Source organism: Zea mays, chromosome 10, assembly GCF_902167145.1.
Source record: "Zea mays cultivar B73 chromosome 10, Zm-B73-REFERENCE-NAM-5.0, whole genome shotgun sequence".
Classification (NCBI taxonomy): Eukaryota; Viridiplantae; Streptophyta; class Magnoliopsida; order Poales; family Poaceae; genus Zea; species Zea mays.
This window is the reverse complement of record NC_050105.1, coordinates 148,243,721-148,250,480: the sequence shown is the minus strand read 5'-3', so window position 1 is coordinate 148,250,480 and position 6,760 is coordinate 148,243,721.

Genomic DNA, 6,760 nt, shown 5'->3' with positions numbered 1-6,760 from the left:
CGACCTCCACGTCGCCCGACCTCGGGCGCGGGCCAGCCACGTCAACAGGAAAGCGCCATCATCACCCTACCCCGAGCTGACTCGGGCCGCAGAGAACAAGACCGGTGTCCCATCTGGCTAGCTCCGCCAGATAGGCAATGATGGCGCCCCGCATGCCCTGTGACGACGGCGGCTCTCAGCTCTCTTACGGAAGCAGGAGGACGTCAGCAAGGACTCAACCGCTCCGACAGTTGTCCCTCCGCCAGGCTCCGCCGCTCCTCCGACGGCCACGACATCACACCAGCTGGGTGCCAAGATCTCTCCGGCTGCCACATCGGCATGTACTTAGGGCGCTAGCTCTCCCCCGCTAGACACGTAGCACTCTGCTACACCCCCATTGTACACATGGATCCTCTCCTTACGCCTATAAAAGGAAGGACCAGAGCCCTCTTAGAGAGGGTTGGCCGCGCGGGGACGAGGACGAGACAGGCGCTCGCGTGAGGCCGCTCGCTTCCCTCTCCTGCGTGGACGCTTGTAACCCCCTACTGCAAGCGCACCCGACCTGGGCGCGGGACGAACACGAAGGCCGCAGGATTTCCACCTCTCTCACGCCCATCTCTGGCCACCTCACTTCCCCCCTTCGCGCTCACCCACGCGCTCGACCCATCTGGGCTGGGGCACGCGGCGAAATTCACTCGTCGGCTTAGGGACCCCCCGGTCTCGAAACGCCGACAGTTGGCACGCCAGGTAGGGGCCTGCTGCGTGTTGACGAACAACTTTCCGTCAAGCTCCAGATGGGCAGTCTCCAGCAACCTCTCCAACCCGGGACGGTGCTCCGTTTCGGGAGTCTTGAGTTCATGTCCTTCGACGGCAGCTACGACATGATACTCCTTCCACCGCCGCGCGACAACGACAATGGCGGCCGACAGCCCGCCCGCCGGCGGCGGAATCGACGACGTCTTCCCCGCGTAGTGGAAGAACAACATTCGAGCTCGCCCCGTCCTCTCCCTCGCCAACGGAGGAGGAGGCGGGGCAACCAAGGCCAAGCGGGAAGCTGCGCCTCGTCGGCTGTCGAGCGAGTCGACGTCCCCAGCGCTCCAACGGGGGGCGCGTCGGGCGTCGACCTCGCGTTTGAGACGAAGGCGAGCGCCATCTCCCCGCGACATGCCAATCCCGAGCAAGTGGACGACGCCAGTGCGCTCGCGGAGAGCTTGCAGGACGTCGCCCTCGTACCTGAGACGACGGTGCAATCAGTCCCTGATGTGACTATGTCGCTGCTCGTCGACCGAAAGGTACCGACCGATTCCCATCCTACGTCATTCGGACTCAGCCTCAACCCGCCTAGCGACCTTGCTTTGGCGAGCGCTCTCGTAGAGGCGGGTACAAACCCTCTGGGGTTTCGCATGCGGTCGCCTTGGGACCGGTTGACGGACGTCTCGACCTACGGGCCTTCTGGGTCCGAGGAAGATGACGACCCCAACATCTGTTGGGATTTCTCTGGATTTGGCAACCCCAGTGCCATGCGGGACTTCATGACCGCATGTGACTACTGCCTCTCCGACTGTTCCGACGGTAGCCGCAGCCTCGACGACGAGGACTGCGGCCCAAGTCGCGAATGTTTCCACGTCGAGCTAGGGGATCCCTCCGAAGGCAATCATCTCGGCATGCCGGAGGACGGTGATCTCCCTAGGTCGGTGCCTCGCGCTGACATCCCGCGGGAGCTAGCTGTGGTCCCCGTTCCGGTGGGGGGTCACGACCCACAGCTCGAGCAAGTCCGCGGGGCGCAGGCCAGGCTCGACGAGGGAGCAGGAGCGCTTGAGCCGATCCGCCGGGACGTCGGGCAGGCATGGGCGGGCCAACCCCCGGCCGGAGAAATACGTCACCTGCCCCAGGGTTTCCAGCACCGCGTCGCCAACGACGTCGGGGTCAGGCCGCCGCCCGCATCCAGTGGGGTCGGTCAGAACCTGGCTGCGGCAGCGATGCTTCTCCGCGCGATGTCGGAGCCATCAACCACCGAGGGTCGGCGAATCCAGGGAGAGCTCAAGAATCTCCTGGAAGGCGCTGTGGCCCGACGGGCCGAGAGCTCTGCCTCCCGAAGGCAGGGATACCCCTCGGAACCTCATGCCGCGACTTCTCGATTCATGCGGGAAGCCTCGGTCTACACCGGGCGCACGCGCAACACTGCGCCTGCGGCCCCGGGTCACCTCGGCAACGAGCACCATCATCGCGACCGTCGGGCCCACCTCGACGAGAGGGTGCGCCGAGGTTACCACCCCAGGCTTGGGGGACGCTACGACAGCGGGGAGGATCGGAGTCCCTCGCCCGAACCACCCGGTCCGCAGGCCTTCAGCCGGACCATCCGACGGGCGCCGTTCCCGACCCGGTTATGACCCCCGACTACTATCACGAAGTAATCGGGGGAAACGAGACCGGAACTGTGGCTCGCGGACTACCGCCTGGCCTGCCAACTAGGTGGAACGGACGACAACAACCTCATCATCCGCAACCTCCCCCTGTTCCTCTCCGACACCGCTCGCGCCTGGTTGGAGCACCTGCCTCCGGGGCAGATCTCCAACTGGGATGACCTGGTCCAAGCCTTCGCCAGCAATTTCCAGGGCACGTACGTGCGCCCCGGGAATTCCTGGGACCTCCGAAGCTGCCGGCAGCAGCCGGGAGAGTCTCTCTGGGACTACATCCGGCGATTCTCGAAGCAGCGCACCGAGATGCCCAACATCACCGACTCGGATGTCATCGGCGCGTTCCTTGCCGGCACCACCTGCCGCGACCTGGTGAGCAAGTTGGGTCGCAAGACCCCCACCAGGGCGAGCGAGCTGATGGACATCGCCACCAAGTTCGCCTCTGGCCAGGAGGCGGTCGAAGCTATCTTCTGAAAGGACAAGCAGCCCCAGGGCCGCCCATCGGAAGATACTCCCGAGGCGTCTACTCCGCGCGGCGCCAAGAAGAAAGGCAAGAAGAAGTCGCAAGCGAAACGCGACGCCGCCGACGCGGACCTTGTCGCCGCCGCCGAGTACAAGAACCCTCGGAAGCCCCTCGGAGGTGCCAACCTCTTCGACAAGATGCTCAAAGAGTCGTGCCCCTATCATCAGGGGCCCGTCAAGCACACCCTCGAGGAGTGCGTCATGCTTCGGCGCCACTTCCACAGGGCCGGGCCACCCGCAGAGGGTGGCAGGGCCCGCGACGACGACAAGAAGGAAGATCACCAAGCAGGAGAGTTCCCCGAGGTCCGCGACTGCTTCATGATCTACGGTGGGCATGCGGCGAATGCCTCAGCTCGGCATCGCAAGCAAGAGCACCGGGAGGTCTGCTCGGTGAAGGTGGCGGCGCCAGTCTACCTAGACTGGTCCGACGAGCCCATCACCTTCGACCAAGCTGACCACCCCGACCATGTGCCGAGCCCGGGGAAATACCCGCTCGTCGTCGACCCCGTCGTCGGCGACGTCAGGCTCACCAAGGTCCTTATGGACAGGGGCAGCAGCCTCAACATCATCTACGCCGAGACCCTCAGGCTCCTGCGCGTCGATCTATCCTCCGTCCGAGCAGGCGCTGCGCCCTTCCACGGGATCATTCCCGGGAAGCGCGTCCAGCCCCTCGGATGACTCGACCTTCCCGTCTGCTTCGGAACGCCCTCCAACTTCCGAAGGGAGACTCTGACGTTCGAGGTGGTCGGGTTCCGAGGAACCTACCACGCGGTACTGGGGAGGCCATGCTACGCGAAGTTTATGGCCGTCCCCAACTACACCTACCTGAAGCTCAAGATGTCGGGCCCCAACGGGGTCATCACCGTCGGCCCCACGTACAAACACGCGTTCGAATGCGACGTGGAGTGCGTGGAGTACGTCGAGGCCCTCGCCGAGTCCGAGGCCCTCATCGCCGACCTGGAAAGCCTCTCCAAAGAGGTGCCAGACGTGAAGCGTCATGCCGACAACTTTGAGCCAGTGGAGACGGTCAAGGTCGTCCCCCTCGACCCCAGTGGCGACGCCTCCAAGCAGATCCGGATCGGTTCCGGGCTCGACCCCAAATAGGAAGCCGTGCTCGTCGACTTTCTCCGCGCGAACGCCGACGTCTTCGCGGAGTCCCTCGGACATGCCCGGCATACCAAGGGATGTCGCCGAGCACTCGCTGGATATTCGGGCCGGAGCCCGACCCGTCAAGCAGCCTCTGCGCCGATTCGACGAGGAGAAGCGCAGAGCGATAGGCGAGGAGATCCACAAGCTAACGGCAGCCGGGTTCATCAAAGAGGTATTCCATCCCGAATGGCTTGCCAACCCTGTGCTTGTGAGAAAGAAAGGGGGGAAATGGCGGATGTGTGTAGACTACACTGGTCTCAACAAAGCATGTCCGAAGGTTCCCTACCCTCTGCCTCGCATCGATCAAATCGTGGATTCCACTGCTGGGTGCGAAACCCTGTCTTTCCTCGACGCCTACTCAGGGTATCACCAAATCAGGATGAAAGAGTCCGACCAGCTCGCGACTTCTTTCATCACGCCCTTCGGCATGTACTGCTATGTCACCATGCCGTTCGGTTTGAGGAATGCGGGCGCGACGTATCAGCGGTGCATGAACCATGTGTTCGGCGAACACATCGTTCGCACGGTCGAGGCCTACGTCGATGACATCGTAGTCAAGACAAGGAAAGCTTCCGACCTCCTCTCCGACCTTGAAGTGACATTCCGATGTCTCAAAGCGAGAGGCGTCAAGCTCAATCCCGAGAAGTGTGTCTTCGGGGTGCCCCGGGGCATGCTCTTGGGGTTCATCGTCTCCGAGCGGGGCATCGAAGCCAACCCGGAGAAGATCGCAGCCATCATCAGCATGGGGCCCATCAAGGACTTAAAAGGCGTACAGAGGGTCATGGGATGCCTCGCGGCCCTGAGCCGCTTCATCTCACGCCTCGGCGAAAGAGGCCTGCCTCTGTACCGCCTCTTAAGGAAGGCCGAGTGCTTCGCTTGGACCCCTGAGGCCGAGGAAGCCCTCGGGAGCCTGAAGGCGCTCCTCACAAAGGCGCCTATCTTGGTGCCTCTAGCTGACGGAGAAGCCCTCTTGGTCTACGTCGTCGTGACCACTCCGGTGGTTAGCGCCGCGATTGTGGTCGAGAGGCAAGAAGAGGGGCATGCATTGCCCGTTCAGAGGCCAGTTTACTTCGTCAGCGAGGTACTGTCCGAAACCAAGATCCGCTACCCACAAGTTCAGAAGTTGCTGTATGCAGTGATCCTGACGAGGCGGAAGTTGCGACACTACTTCGAGTCTCATCCGGTAACTGTGGTGTCATCCTTCCCCCTGGGGGAGATCATCCAGTGCCGAGAGGCCTCGGGCAGGATTGCAAAGTGGGCGGTGGAAATCATGGGCGAAACAATCTCGTTCGCCCCTCGGAAGGCCATCAAGTCCCAGGTCTTGGCGAACTTCGTAGCCGAATGGGTCGACACCCAACTACCGACGGCTCCGATCCAACCGGAGCTCTGAACCATGTTTTTCGACGGGGCGCTGATGAAGACGGGAGGCGGCGCGGGCCTACTCTTCATCTCGCCTCTCGGGAAACACATACGCTATGTGCTACGCCTCCACTTCCCGGCGTCCAACAATATGGCTGAGTACGAGGCTCTGGTCAACGGGTTGCGGATCGCCATCGAGCTAGGGGTCAGGCGCCTCGACGCCCGCGGCGACTCGCAGCTCGTCATCGACCAAGTCATGAAGAACTCACACTGCCGCGACCCGAAGATGGAGGCCTACTGCGATGAGGTTCGGCGCCTGGAAGACAAGTTCTACGGGCTCGAGCTTAACCACATCGCTCGGCGCTACAACGAGACTGCGGACGAGCTGGCAAAAATAGCCTCGGGGCGAACAACGGTTCCCCCAGACGTCTTCTCCCGGGATCTGCATCAACCCTCCGCCAAGATTGACGACACGCCCGAGCCTGAGGCGCCCTCGGTCCAGCCCGAGGTACCCTCGGCACAGCCCGAGGCATCCTCAGCTCGGCCCGAGGCGCCCTCGGTTCAGCCCGAGGCACCCTCAGCTCGGCCCGAGGCGCCCTCGGTTCAGCCCGAGGTACCCTCGACCTCCGAGGATGAGGCACTGCGCATCAAGGAGGAGCGGAGCGGGGCCACGCCTGATCAAAATTGGTAGACCCCGTACCTGCAATATCTCCGCCAAGGAGAGCTACCCCTCGACCGAGCCGAGGCTCGGCGGGTAGCACGACGCGCCAAGTCGTTTGTCTTGCTGGGCGATGAGAAGGAGCTCTACCACCACAGCCCCTCGGGCATCCTCCAGCGATGCATCTCCGTCGCCGAAGGTCAGGAACTCCTGCAAGAGATACACTCGGGGGCTTGTGGCCATCACGCAGCGCCTCGAGCCCTTGTCGGGAATGCTTTCCGGCAAGGCTTCTACTGGCCAACGGCGGTGGATGACGCCACTAGAATTGTCCGCACCTGCGAAGGGTGTCAATTCTATGCGAAGCAGACCCACCTGCCCGCTCAGGCTCTGCAGACGATACCCATCACCTGGCCCTTTGCTGTGTGGGGTCTGGACCTCGTCGGCCCCTTGCAGAAGGCGCCCGGGGGCTACACGCACCAGCTGGTCGCCATCGACAAGTTCTCCAAGTGGGTCGAGGTCCGACCTCTGAACAGCATCAGGTCCGAGCAGGCGGTGACGTTCTTCACCAACATCATCCATCGCTTCGGGGTCCCGAACTCCATCATCACCGACAACGGTACCCAGTTCACCGGCAGAAAATTCTTGGACTTCTGCGAGGATCACCACATCCGGGTGG